At 39.1% G+C, this 15275-nt stretch overlaps 1 protein-coding gene across 1 annotated transcript in view; it reads left to right on the top strand.

Annotated features, from left to right (window-relative positions):
• Window positions 1–11158: 11158 nt before the first annotated feature.
• rnf24 (ring finger protein 24) overlaps window positions 11159–15275 on the top strand; it is a 39416-nt gene continuing 35299 nt past the window's right edge. Inside the window, exon 1 of the mRNA XM_078261407.1 lies at window positions 11159–11878. The gene's annotated coding sequence lies outside the window, so the exon portion shown is untranslated. The remainder of the gene's footprint in view (window positions 11879–15275) is intronic.

Below are 15275 nucleotides of genomic sequence, written 5' to 3'. Positions count from 1 at the left end.
TGATGAACAGTCTAATATACATTAGTTAATAAAAAGGCTACACCACAAGCTTAAACTAAATATAAGTAAAGATCATATGTTTAAGAGACATCATGTCACAAAGCGAGTCTGAGGTTCACTGTGTGTCACACTAAAGTACACTCAAAAACACAACAAAACACATTATTCACACATATACAATTTATTTAGTAAATCAATGGTCTTTAAAACAATTTTCAAGTTAGTGGTGTCAAGTGTAATTTACAATGTACAACATGGTAATCCTAAAATGCATCAATAATTAAATTACCAAAATAATAAACAAGAAAAAAACGCATACCCAGCCTCAACTCCACCTCCCCCCTGCAAACACACAAAACAAATATCCTAATAAGAATAAACAATATATCAATCAACAAAGATAACAATCAGAATTGTTTAGATGGTAATTGGAAAAAAAAGTGTTTATGGTGTCTTCTCAATGACAAGATACAAATTGATGATGGTGCCTGTGGTGGATTTGTTTCACGTTGTTGAGCAGGAAATCTCTCGGAAAGCAGGCACTGTTTGTTTTGGTGGGTTGACCCTTTAACTTCTCCAAAAGGCCACCCCCAGCTGTTTTGTCTACAGGTCCAAACCCATAAATCAACAGAAAGATGTTTCGGTGGTGTCGTGCACCTCCCGGATGTAATCAGCGTTTGTCTATGTATGGGCCAATAATCGCTTCATCTTGTAGGTTGCCTCCCTTCCTGTTGTGTGCTTTGTCTGTACTTTGTTAAAAGAGGAAGTTTGTCAGACAATCATCTGATCATTTGAATAATCAGCAGAAAATGTCACAAGCTGCAATAGAAAACTAAAGATCTTTACACAAATCATATCACTAAAGGGAAACAATAGTTGCGATATGAAAATAGAAGACTATGTCATGCATCCCATGCAGCTTTATGTCCAATTCATCTGTTTGTTTGAAGATACAGCCTATTGTCATTGCTTTACAGCAAATTAAAGAAGAATAGCACTGACCACTGTATCAAGTAAAGCCATTGAGGACACTGAGGGTATGTCTTTAAATTTGTTTAAGGCAGAACATTTAAAGCCGCTATAATCAATTTATTTGTATAACAACATATCAAAGGACAATGTGAAAACAGTGTGACAATGTGAAAGGGGTCACTCGTAGTGATGAACCGACTGAGAATTATATCACCAAAATCTGCAGCTCCCCTCAGCTTTATGGAGCTTCATATTGAGTTTGAGCTCATTGTTTAGCTGTCTGGTTCTGCAACTTCACTGTTATGGTTAATTCTCACCACTCTCAGTTTAGAAACTGTGGCTCATTAAGAGGGGGCCGCAGTTTTCATTTTTCAACTGGAGTAGGGTGCTGATCATTGTTCAGTTGGCTTAGTATTTTCGGCACAAATCCATGGTGCGAACTACGGGGGAGCCTTAATAAGACATGGGCTCCCCTGAAAACGTGATTTGTGAAATGTTGGGGGGGGTCTTTAAAAATATTAACAGTGTGTCATTTTGACGTTTTTCAGTTTTGTGTAATGTGATCATCATGGATTATTATGTGTAAAATTGCAAAAATATCATTCATTCATGCATGCGCGATTTAAACCCAATTCACTTCGTTATAAAGATAACTATACATGCTATTCTTGTCATGAGCATCAAGGCTTGGCGCTGCTGTTGTGCAAATTCAACTCATGTTTAGTACATGTTAACTCAAAGATTCATAGAAAAAATATAAACGTTGGAGGCCATTAATCGGCGCACAAAGTCCTTGAAATCCATTCTACAGTTAGCATCATATAGCCATGGCAAAAAGAAAACAAGGCAGTTTAATTGATTTTGGTTTTACTAAGAAATTGTGTAGGAGGCAAATAGGTGCAACTCCCAATACACTTTTGTTTGCAGAGTAAAGTAGAAGCTCAAACGGGACATGTTAGAGACCGTTTCCCCTGCAGGGAGATCACAAACTAAAACCTAGCCTCCAAAAGGCCTCAGGCAATACTGTAACTACAGTCTGCACACACTGTGGACACACAGTACTTTGTTCAAATGATAACACGCTGCTGACAAAACAGTTAAGGATGGAAGCTTGGGGTGCGTCGCTTAGGCCTAATTGAACGGAGGAATTATGGTATTCTTCGGTAGCCTGAGTAACTTTAACTGTTGTTCATGTGAAATTTTAAAGATAGCCTGATGCTTTGTTTATAGACTATTTGTGGGTGGCTGTTTGCTGTTTGACCTATCAATTCCTGTCGATAAAGTATAATAGGGTAAATCCTGTATAGTGCATACACAAGTCATTAAAAGTGGGCTCCCCCAAAGGCCATGGTATAGTTCGAACACTGCACAAATTGCTTTTTCCTGTCAGATTGTTGGGTTAACATATTGATTACTACTATCTTCAGATAGTAAGGTTACTATAGGTCAGCTTGATCGTGCTTTGGATGACATTATTTAGGTCCCTATATCCCTGCAGATTAGACTGCATTGCTTCCTGAACTGATTAGCTGTTGTTTGGAATAAACTAGGGCTGTCAAAATAACGCGTTCATTTCGATTAATTAATCTGAGAAAAAATAACGCGTTAAAAAAAATAACGCAGATTAATCCATTCCATATTGACGTTTGCATACAGACGAAAATCTGGTACCACTGATATGTCTGCGCTTCTCTCTGCTGCTCTGAAACAGACGTTACAGGAAACACAAACCCCGCTGCATGTGACGCTAGTTAACACTATACTCGACAGCAGCTAACGTTAGCCTACCGCTAGCTAGTAGCTGGATTAAACACGGTTACAATGCTGACAGCTAACGCTAAACGGTGTAAAGTTTGACTGTTTTACTGTAGAGGATTCAACACCGGCATGTAACAATCTGCAGCTGCCGTCAGAGAAACAACACAGCCGGTGCGTTCAATGAAACTGGTAAACTACAGCCTCGTGGTGCATTTGAAGTTATTGTAAATGTCCTTTTCCTATCTGGTTGTTGTTTTTGTCGTTCAACAGCAATTTACTAGTGAAATAAGTTATTGTTAGTGTTATACATTATTATTAAATCATTTAATTTTGACCATATGGCCTTAGCAATAAACAAGCCGTTCTTTAATGTCACCAACTGTTGTTTAGTACCCTTTTTTTTCTTTTCTTTTTTTACCTTCTTAAAAAGTATCGGTTCAGGCACCGTTAATTATGTATGCGATTAATTTCGATTAATTAATCACAGAGTATGTAATTAATTAGATTACATTTTTTAATCGATTGACAGCCCTAGAATAAACATAATATGGTCAGGTATTTTGTGTGCTAGTATGGACTTCAAACAGACTCGTCAGTTTCATGCACATTTAGGAAAGACTGCAGTAACCACATTTTTTGGGGGGATGGCTCTCTTTGGCATCACAGTTACAACAGGCCATTATAGATGCAACAGCCCTATCTTTTTGAGTAGTATCTTGATGAACTGAGCACATGTATGGAAACTTCCTTGTACTGAAATTATAATTATGCACTCTGTGGATTAACACTCTATGTACACAATTACTATGTAATTTAATTCATTAATTTAATTTATATTTATACATACTCTTTATTGGTCCCCAATGGGGAAATTACAATTTACACTCTGTTGTTATTACACACTCCACACAGGCCTGAATACACACACACATGCTCAGGTACTAATGGAGTAAGTGGGCTGCGACTGCTGAACAGGCACCTTGAGCGATTGGGGGGGGGGGGGCGGAGGGTTTGGTGCCTTGGAGGTGCTACCAGCTCCAGCTACCAGTCCACCTCCGTACTTCGGTCCATACGGGGACTTGAAACAGCGACCCTCCAGTTCCCAACTCCCTATGGACTGAGCTACTGCCACCCCAAAATGTATGTACATAAAACACAAGCACTTACATACTTATTTAGTAGGCAATTTGAGGGGGATCCAATCCCCCTTGTCTGCCTGACTCATTGATCCTCTATCTGACTGAGGTTTGTGCAAGTTATGGCCCCGACCATGGCTCTGAAATATCAGTAGTCTAAGTGTGCTGTGTATTGATAAATCAATGGTGCTGTTCATGGTACTAAGGTAGCAGACAGATTTATTTATTTAAATATATATATATATATATATATATATATATATATATATATATATATATATATATATATATATATATAAAGCCCCAAACTGATTTTCAGAAAAAGCAGTGTACATAATATGTACATTAGTACAGTATATAAGACACTTGACTGGATATAAATGGAATATTTGTATTAATAGGATTGTTGTTTTGACATGGGATGGAGCCATACTGTGCTCATTGAAGCAAAAATTATATATATCTATCTACAACACTGATTAAACAATCAGTCAGTCTTTTATTGACAGGATTATGCAATCACAAGACAATAATGTCCTTTCTATGTATTGGTCCACTCGGATCACATGTTCCTTTGCTATGTTAATTACTTTACAGGGTGTCCCGGCCAAGGTTAAGTAATTAGCACGTGAATATGCATGTGTTTGCGGCATAATTAAAGTGCAGAGGAATGCTGGCGTGGGATTGATGAAGCAGTTGGATCATGAGAAAGGCCTCTCTGTTTGTTGGTCCAGCAAGGCACAGAGACCTCACATTGTGAGTCTGGCCAGCGTTGGGTTACTGTATTGTCCATCGTTTTCCCACCTCCCTTTCGCTCTCCTGCACAGCCACACACCAGAGCGGGGGAAGAAAGTGGCTTTTCATTGATGGGTCAGTTGGAGCTTGCACAGGAACTCATTGAAGATGGGAGTCAGTCAGCTGGCTACAACAGCCTTTCATGATCCTGAGCCATTCCCCAGCAACAAGCATCCTGTATGAATGCTACAGACAGAGTGACTCATTACCTCCACCACCACCGTGAAGCAGCAAGGAAGGAAAGGACCAATCAGAGTGCAGTCATTAATGGCAGGTTTACTGTTATAGTGTTACTCACATTGGTCAAACTTCAAGGTCCTCTATGAGTGGGAAAGAACATCCACTACAGAGCTTCAGGGAGTCCGCTGCAGCGTTCAGTGCAGGACATTTTGGACAGCAAACATTCTTACTTGTGTGAGAGCAATGCATGATGTCTGCAAATAAAAATCTACAATCTACAACTTCAACATTCTACACTTGACACCTGTTCATCAAAGGGCTAACATCAGGGCCACAGCCAGGACTTTAGAAATCTTTAGGTAATGATTCCAAGTCCGCCTTAATTAGTCTATATCAACGACGTTTCATTTCCGGGATTGTTCAGGTGATTGTTCATTGTTCATTGTCACCTTCCGGCTTTCTTTGTGTTGGCATTTTAAACTCTGATCGATTTGGACTATGGTTAACTGCTCCTCAGATCTCTGCAGGGTAAATCAAGACAGCTAGCTAGACTATCTGTCCAATCTGAGTTTTCTCTTGCACGACTAAAACAACCTTTAAACCTACACGTTTCACCAAAACAAGTTCCTCCCCGAGGCTATTTTGCAGAGGAAGCGTTGCTCTGTTTCTCTCCCATCCCGGAATGCATGTGGACTAGCCCGACCTTCCTCCAAAGCACTGTGGAAGACAGTCTGGCAATGCGAGACTAGCCTTAATTAATGTTGCTTTTATGACGTGTAACTAGCTAGCTAGCTAGCTACGTAGGCTAATGTTAGCTCCATGAGTTGGTTCAGTTGGCAGCTGAATTTTAATGTTTCCAGCTAACTTGTATGATGAGGACTAACCAAAGTGTTTGGCAAACATAACACTGTAACATTGGCAAAGGTTGCTGGAGTGCAAACTTCCTCAAATCCAATAAAAACAGGATACAGCTGCTAACATCTGCCTTAACCATGGTAGCATCCAGGACCAGCTACTGTCTATTCCCCCTCTCCCCCAGAAACCAAAAAAGAAGTCTCTAAAATTATTAAATTATTTGGATTTTTGGATCTATTTATTCAACTTTATTTTCTGTCTTCTATTTCATTTGTAAAGGTCTAAATGCTACTGTAGTTCAAAGGTCTCTCCACACTGCCAGGAGAAAATTTCTAGTTGGAAAATACTGAATGCTTTTTATCTCTCTTTTTTCATAGATATAAAATTGATCAAATTTTGATCAAACATACAAAAGACAACCACATAAACGTCTTAACCACAGAAACTTGTCAGTCACAGATCTTTCTTGCTGTTAAATGATAACAACTAAGCAATCGTAGCACTTAAGCCATCAAAATGTTAAAGGTTATTAATAGGGCTGTCAATCGATTAAAAAATTGAATCAAATTAATTACATACTCTGTAATTAATCGCATACATAATTAACGGTGCCTGAACCGATACTTTTTAATAAAGTTTAAAAAAAAAAGAAAAAAAAGAAAGGTACTAAACAACAGTTGGCGACATTAAAGAACTTGTTTATTGCTAAGGCCATATGGTCAAAATTAAATGATTTAATAATAATGTAATAACTATAACAATAACTTATTTCACTAGTAAATTGCTGTTGAACGACAAAAACAGCTAGTTAATAGTGTTAACTAGCTAGCGGTAGGCTAACGTTAGCTGCTGTTGAGTTTAGTGTTAACTAGCGTCACGTGCAGCGGTGTTTGTGTTGCCTGTATCGTCTGTTTCAGAGCATCAGAGAGAAGTGCAGACATATCAGTGGCACCAGATTTCGGTACCCAACCCTATTCAGGAAGAAGATTTGTATAAGTAAATGTTCCAATCAGGCAGCACATTCTCGTCTCCCTCCTTCATTTTACAGTCCAATGGTGGCTAGAACAGCTCTGGGTCAAACGCCAATATGGAATGGATTAATCTGCGTTATTTTTTCTCAGAGTAATCAATCGAAATGAACGCGTTATTTTGACAGCCCTAGTTATCAAAAAGACATTCTTTTTACATTTGTAACATTCATGACAGGCACTCTGTGACGAAGATAGATGTTTCACTTGATGGAAACCATATCTGAGTCGTATATTAGAATTTAATCACCAACAAGGACGTAAGGCAAAGGTGAGTATTTAAATGTAAACATGTTTGAACAGAGCAAGAAAACATTATTTCCAGGCACCATTTTTTTCCTCTTTTCAGTACTCTTTTCTCTTATTCTATTTCACTCCCTCACCATCACACCACCGGTTGCGCAACAGGTCTTGGCTAGAGGTTGGAGTTTTCTGTTGTTGTAGTGTAACAAGGAGCCCTGTCACAAACAGTTTTGGCCAAATCCTTCCCCCCTCACTAAAACTGATGCCCTCCTCCTCCTCCTCCTCCTCTTCCTCCTCCTCCTGCTCCTCCTCCTGCTCCTCCTCCTCCTACTCTCAAGTCTCTCTCGATCACCCATGTTAACAAGTAAGCTGCCTTTCTCACAGAATGGCACAAAGGACAAAGCAGCTTATCTTAAATAAGTAGGACTGAGTAGTGGTAACAATGCAGTTATTTCAAACATTCTCCTTGTTCCTTTATATTCCATTGTTTTTTTAAAGAGGCAAAAAAAGGTTAATATAGGGATCATTTGACTTGTGGTTATTAGTACACAATTGAATTAACTGTGCTGCTACATTGCAGAATCAAAAAAGAATCCAAATCCAAACATTGACTGGGCCAAGATTATCTGTATGAGTCAATACTTTGGACACAGTCACTTGATGTTCTGACTAAATTTAGCTTAACAGCTTTCCCATCTAATTAATATAATTTAAGGCAAACTCAAGCCAAGCAAAAACACAAACCCTATTTTTAATTTATCTGTATTAGATTAAATCACATCATACTGTACTGCTATGGTTTTGGAGACATTGCTGCACCTTCTCAAAGAATTTAAGGTATTTAAGGATTTTCATTTAAATTTATTTTTGTTAAGTCACTATGTATCGCCAAGTAAGGTAGCAATATGAAAGCCCTTGCATTTGTGTTATTACAAACTGATGTCTGTGGTGACGTTTTATGGAAAAAATCACAAGCGGTGCACAGTTAGTGACAGGTTTAATTACCCAGCAGTATTTGGTCCACCAGAGAGGGTAGGCAGAGCTAACAAAACAGACTCGCTCTTCTTCTGGATAATTCTATGATTTAAATCAAGTTATTTAGTTATTGATATAGCTCAATATCACAAATTACAAATCTCCTTCAAGGGGCTTTAACCTCATTTGATTTTCTTTGGGCCAAAAGCAAATCCTTTCAGGCAAAAACATATTACTTTGCTCATTACATTGTTACTGATTTTTGCCTTTATCTTATTTATTTTTAACTTGTCTTTAAATTGTTTATTTAGGTTCCTCTGTAAAAATTGGTGGCGTTTGACCTCTCTGTTACATTTTTGCACTTGTTTTCATGCAATTTTGTATTTTAACAACTACATCCAATCAATAACACATTGTCATCACTCAAACTTGCTCACTTTGTCAGTGACCAAATCCATTGTGATCCGTTGTTGTCTAGATGTTTGTTTTACTCAGTACATAACATTTCTTGGTCCATTACCACCTCTCTATCTGACTCAGCGGAACAGGCTGCAATCTTCCTCGTACAACTAATGCTGTCCGGTTTGATGGAGAAATAAATAAAATAAACTTCACTTTTGGTGATTACTATTATTCATTTCAATCTCATTCACTAATTCTTCAATTACCTGCGGAAAGTATGAGTTAGGACTTTGAATAGGCAATAGGATCATAAACTGTAAAAATAGTGGACATAGCTTCCGTGACATCACCCATTCGTTTGTGGACTGCCATTTTGAAGCCTCGAGTTTGGCAACACAAGCGTCACCATCTTGGTTTTTTGCAACTAGATGTTAAGATTTTTGAAAAGAGGGCGATGTTGTTATGATGATGTTGGTGATGTGTTGTTAATAGTTGCAATGGTGCTACGCTAAGCTATCCGCTAAAGGAGGAAAGTTGGCGATTTTCAACCTCTCTGAAGTGAGTCATCCATTCCAGTGGAGATTTACCAGATGGGGAAATGCCGACCTCCGGTACTGGCGCCGTTCATCTACATGTACAGGAGAACAGAAAATCGACAAACGTTCCCTTAACTTACCAGCTAACGCTAACGGTAGATAGCTAGCTTTGGTTGGCGTATCGCTGAACAAGACATTTTTAGGCAAACAAATTAACTTTGATGAAGTGAAAACACACAATGAGAGTGTCAAAGTTTAAAACAAAAACATGGACAACACCCAAGATGAAGATGATGTTGAAGATGTTTTAAAGCTACATTGTGTAAGAATTTCTCCCATCTAGTGGTGAAATTGTATATGACAACAAACTGAATATTACTTTCTAGCCCTTCCTCCTACGATGGCCGAACCCGAAATTAGCTCTCTCCATCGTTTACACGCAACTGTTCTAGCCACTCCAGTATTAACTTTGGTCTTGTTGCTTTGCCTGTCGCATTGTTGTTTTAATTCTCTTTTTCAATAAATTACACAATGTAGGTTTAAAGAAGGTAGGAAGCAGACAGAGATAGTCATGAAGAGGGAGAGGCAGGATAATTAATATAGCTTCCTGCCTTATCTTTGGCCTGAAGAACAAAAACATGACGCATGACAATGACATTATTGACCAGGCCTTTTGCTGTGTCTCATCCGGTGGTCCTACAGTGAGGACATGAATGGAAGGTGAGTGATAACCCTCTGACCTGACCTGCGCAGATGTGGAGGTTATTTTGGAAGTCCAGGAAAGGGATGAGAGACCAACGCCTTGATGCAGTCATTCTATGACCTGCAGCTATTAATGCTTCTTGCAATCACCAGTTACTGGTGCAAACAACAGCTCTGAACCTTTAGTAACACATCTTACCCAGACAGAAGAAGCAATATGTTACAAATGAGAGATCAGTAAAATGTAAATGTGCTCTTTCTTTAAAGCAGCATTAATTCATTTTTTGGCCTTTTGAGGGCAGCGCAGTCTCGCTTACCAGACCTATCTCCACAGCGTAACAAGCTGCAAACACAACAATGACATATTATCACCTAATAAAGTTGATTTGGTGAACATATTAGCAAACGATTTCTTATTTACTCATCCTGCCGATACAGATCAACATAAAATTAATTTGCAGTTGTGTTTCTGGACACCTGACGAATGAAATATATCTGGCTCTTTAGCTACTAAATGCTCCACTTTGTTAACCAGCTAGTTGCTAACTATGTTAAGTGCTGAGCAGTGTACAGTGGGTTTATCTTTTTGCCTGCTGCGACTAAAAACAATGCTGATGAACCAAAACCATAAAGAACACCTAAAACAATAGGCTGAAAGACAATAATAATAATAACCCTCTGTCACTACGAGTGACGGCTTTTATTACACCATCTTATCCATTGTTCTAGAGGAATCACATTGTGCAGTTATTATTTGTAATACACTCTCAATAACAAATTAATATACTATGACACAATGCAAAGAATTGTTGCTTCTAAAGCAAATTTGCGTGTTTTGCATGTGGAAACACTACTCTATATTATATGTGGGGTCAGTGAACACACTTTTGTTTCCATCTTGCCTGTGTTTAGATACGCCACCTCGTCACAGACTAGCTGCTATATGTGTCTCACTGGGAGAGCTGCAGGAGTTATCTGACCGTGGACCTCTCCTGTTACAAAACATAAACTGCAGCCGCACAACCTTGCTGATTCTAAATGTCAGACAGTCTGCAGAAGGTGCTGACTCTCTCACATACATGGAAAATGTTTTTCTAATTTCCAATCCAGTATGGCAGGCTTGTAAACATTGAACACTGTCCGTGGCTGATCGGTAACTACAGCAGCAGGAGTTGATTTGTATTGAAAATAACGTTGACTTCTATGGGCCTCTGTGTTAAAACTAGGCAATAACGCCAATAATCTTGTTAAAGTGATAAGAAACGTTGACATGTTGAATCTCTAAAAGCTCATAACTCAGACAGCTAAGGTTGCTGAATCCCCACTCCATCAGCGACCTACGTCTGGCAAACAACCTCAACAACTTTTACCATCTCCTGTGACTCCATTCTCCAGCACCAGCCTTTCAGTCCCACCCTCCCCTACCTCAGCACGGCCCGGGGCTTGTTCATCACTGCCCAGCCCAGAGGCCCCCCCCTCCCCCCCTCCCACAACAATGACCTGAATCGGCTGAACCGGAAGTTCTTCTAGCCCTACTTCGTGAAGGCTGTCTCAAAGCTCTTCTTCCTGCCCTGAGGACCGAGGATCGAGGAGGGATCTCTGAGGAGCTATGAGCAAGGATACACGAGAGCAGCCTTCCCAGAAGCCGTGCAGCTGAAAGCTGTTGCCCATACAGCTAACTAATCGTGTGACGCTTCAGAGGAAAGGACATCTCATCCATCTAAAAACACATTTCCTCTCTCCTCCCATGATTTCCTCCATCTCCCCAATGCTGCCTCGGTGGGACGGACTAAGACGCAAGTAAGGGAGGGAAGTGGAGAAGCCAGGGATGCAATTCAGAGGAAGTGAGAGGCCCCTAAACTCTCCCAGCTGCTCGTGCCTGCCTCCACCTGCAGGTGGATAACAGACGTCCTGCCTGACAGGAAGCAGCATGTGAAGTTGTGAAAACATGTCTCTGACTCAAAGTCCATCAGCAGCACTGGTTCCCCTCAAAGCTGTGTCTTTTCCCCTCTGCTCTTCTTCCTGTACACCAACAGCTGCACCTCCAGTCACCAGTCCGTCAAACTCCTGAAGTTCGAGGACAACATCACCCTCATTGCGCCTACAGGTGGGAGATTGACCATCTTGTGATCTAGTGCAGTCAGAACAACTTGGAGCTAAATGCTCTAAAGACAGTGGAGATGCTAATGGCTTTCATGAAGAATTGTTGCGAGCACACAAAAGAAGACCAGAAACCTGACACATTTGGAGCTTTTGATATTTCAAAACCAACTCTTTAACACTCAGCAGGCCTGACGTGAGTAATGTACTGTTTATTTGTCCCAGTAATAACTCCAGCAGCAGTGTTCTGACTGAGCTACACTGTCTCAATGCTTTTTTGGAGGACAAAAATGCACTAGTCCTGTACTTGTAACATAATCATGACGTTTGTAATTCGTTAAGGAGTAGATATCATTTTCAGGAGACTCCCAGTTGCTTTAAATGCCCTCTACAGGCCAGCTCAACTTAGGCCCACAAGGCATAATCCATACGAATCACCCTATACAGCTTACTTTCATTAAATAGAAAAATATACAAATACATAACAGACATAAAAACAGTCAAACCAAACATATGGAACTGATTTTGTGAAGATAGTGATTAAAAATAGGCTACCTAATACATGAGTTTGTTTGCATGCAGAAAACACAAGTTTTATAATAAATCTTATCTGCATAACTTTTTTCTGACTCTTTAAATGACATATGGTGGAAAATACACCACATAAAACTAACTTGAGTGCGAGTGTTTTTATGAACACACAGGACACCTATCAGCACACATCTGAGATAGAGACACCTACAGTAATCAGGCCTCATGTAGCATTACTGATTATTCATCTTCAGGTCTTAAGCCTCATTTGTTTCACATCAATTAACTATATTATGCATGTTTCATAGTGCGCCGCCGCCTTCACATTGTCCTACTTTGAAATTCGACGCACAGATCTAAATGTAATGTAAAATGATCGCCAGTAGAGGGCAGCAAATAGTGCAATAATGTGTCTTCGTATGAATGCGCCACTCAAACATTGCACATTGTCACTTAATGTCTCTCTCTTGCTGGAACAGTGCAAACATAATGTTGACATACAGTACAGTATAGGTCTGTAAAACATCTCTAACTTCAGGAAATGAAACAAAGAGAACACGTTTTAGCTTTGACAGCTTGTTCAGTTGAGCCAACAGCTGCTTGCAGTACAAAAACCTTAAATGCCTGAGAAATAAGAGGATGTCACTGAATTTTACATATATAGTGTTGGTAATAAAATGCAAACTAACAACCATATGTCATGCATTTCTGTTTAATTTAAGGTAAAAATATATAATAGATGTATAGTGTGTACTCTTTTCTTTTGGTTTGTATTCTGTGCTATGCCTATTTGATTGTGTTATAGTGTTGTTACAGTAAGTGTTCCTGAGGAATATACTGAACACAGTCCTTCTGCTTTTGAGATTTAGTGCACTTTTATCACAGTCTTCTTCCTATGCTAAAACATGAGTCTGTAGTCAGGCTGTCATTTTACAAACAGTATACCAACTAGACAAAACATAGTAAACCACTCACCAGAAAATCTTTGCTTTCGATAACATCTAAAACTTCAGATTGTTACACTATTCTTCAATCTCTGGTGTTTTGAATTTAAAGTGCTTTTATTGCCATTAAACCTGACCCACCACTATCATCTCCATGACTAGATGCACATAGTTTGTGTTAATTGTAATTCTGGCAGAATTGTGGGTTGTTTTCTAAAATGTTGTACACCACATGTGACATGTGCCTTTCTTGTAGGTTTGGTAGCATTCATAGAGTCATACCATGCTCTCTTATGGACTGAAACCTTTGATAATGCATTTTTTTGAAAATCTAATATTCTTTAAAAGACTGTGAAAAGTATGGCCTTTCGAATGGACTGTATATGTTTATTTTGATGCCAGCGAGGGGGGAAACTTTTATTTCATTACTCTCATTTGGTGTAATTTGATAATGCTTTTGTGGTGCTGAAAACACAACAGCCTATTGTTGGCTGTGTGAACAAAACGCAGTCGTAAATCTCACAAGACATGGTGTATGTGCAGAAGTGGACATAAAGGCCATCAACAGACTAAAGGAAGTGTAACATGGTGATAATAAACCTTCTCTCTCCTATTCTTCTGAAATAATTCCTCCATTCAGTCAGTACCAAGCAGCAGCCTCCTCCTGCCATCCCATGGAAGGGAAGGAGGACTAGTGCCAGTCTTGTACCTAGTCTGCCATCCCTCAATGGGCCTTTGTGGTTGCTGCCATCCTTCCCCCCGGCCAACCCCCGGCAGCCCATTCAGGAGTGTCACATGGCACTCCCACTCTGCACCCATCTCACAATGCAGCCCTGTCACTCGCACCTCATTGACATGCGCTCATAGTGATGTGCATTGGGGAATGGTCGTGCTCCTCCTTTACTTTTAAAGGAAATGAAGTGCCGGGCTGGGTGGCCAAAGTGTGGCTTCCTGGATACGGTGTTCATATTTCTTAGGACTCAGGAGGAAGTGCTGACACAGTTGTATGTGTGGGTGCGCGCTGGGAATTGGCGATGAGTTTCAGCAAATGTGTCACACCAAACTCCCACACCTTTAACTGTCAGTTACCATGAGAAAATGTTTTGTATATTATAAATGTTAAACAACAGTAGTCTTGCTAACAACATGTAAAGGAGGACTGTTTGAATGTTACTATGAAAAAAGACTTTAAATGTTAGTGCTAGGCTATATATTGCATATTGTAGTTATTGAAGTTATTTATTGTCAGATCCACAACAATTACAGAAGAAATAGTTGTAAACAAGTTAAAAAAACTACATGACAATCCAAGACATACAACATATAATAGTGCAAGTTAAAATATAGGTATAAATGTATTCAATAAAAGGTGTTTTATAAGGTGATATAAATGTGTGGAAGACAGTAATTGTGAATGAAAAAGATGAATGTAAACATGAATGTAAATATTATATATATACATAATGAGAAGTAATATAAATATACAGAGGTGAAAACCATTGGTAATTAAGTTGTTGATAAAGTGACGGTTTTAGGGTAAAGAGTGACATGTGATGAGCTCAGAGCTCAAGAGTTCAAAATAGTTCAAAGTCGATAAATGTTACTCAGTCTGCACATGGAAGCGTTTACATAGGCCAGGCAACTTAGATTTTTCCACAGTATTTCAAAGCTGACATACATTTGTATGCACTCAGTGTAATTTCTCAAGGACAAATCTAATCTAGCAATAAATCTTCATAACTGATAACTTGAATAGGCCAGAAATGGCCTGATGTTGCCAGATATAGGCATTGTTTTTGCATTAGAGATGGCAATATTGAGAGCTGATTGTGGTTTTGTAGTTGATCTTAACATCAGAAATGTCCACAATATAGTGGTCTACTCCTCAAGATTTAGAACCTATTTTTTTATTATTATAATTAGCTATTATAAAATACACTGTTTTTTTTTATATTCATATGAAATAGGCTGTATGGAACTGTCACCTACAGCAGAGAATAAATAAGCAATTAGGAGGTGTGCCTAAATAATTTCTGAATTGCCTATCAAAAAATCTCAGAAACTCAGATCAGATTATTTACCTTTTGGGCATTTCCCCAGAGCAAATTGACACAGCCT

Source organism: Sander vitreus, chromosome 2 (assembly GCF_031162955.1).
Source record: "Sander vitreus isolate 19-12246 chromosome 2, sanVit1, whole genome shotgun sequence".
NCBI classification, from domain to species: Eukaryota; Metazoa; Chordata; class Actinopteri; order Perciformes; family Percidae; genus Sander; species Sander vitreus.
Note: the sequence above shows the minus strand (reverse complement) of the source record. Positions and strands in the feature narration are given on the sequence as shown.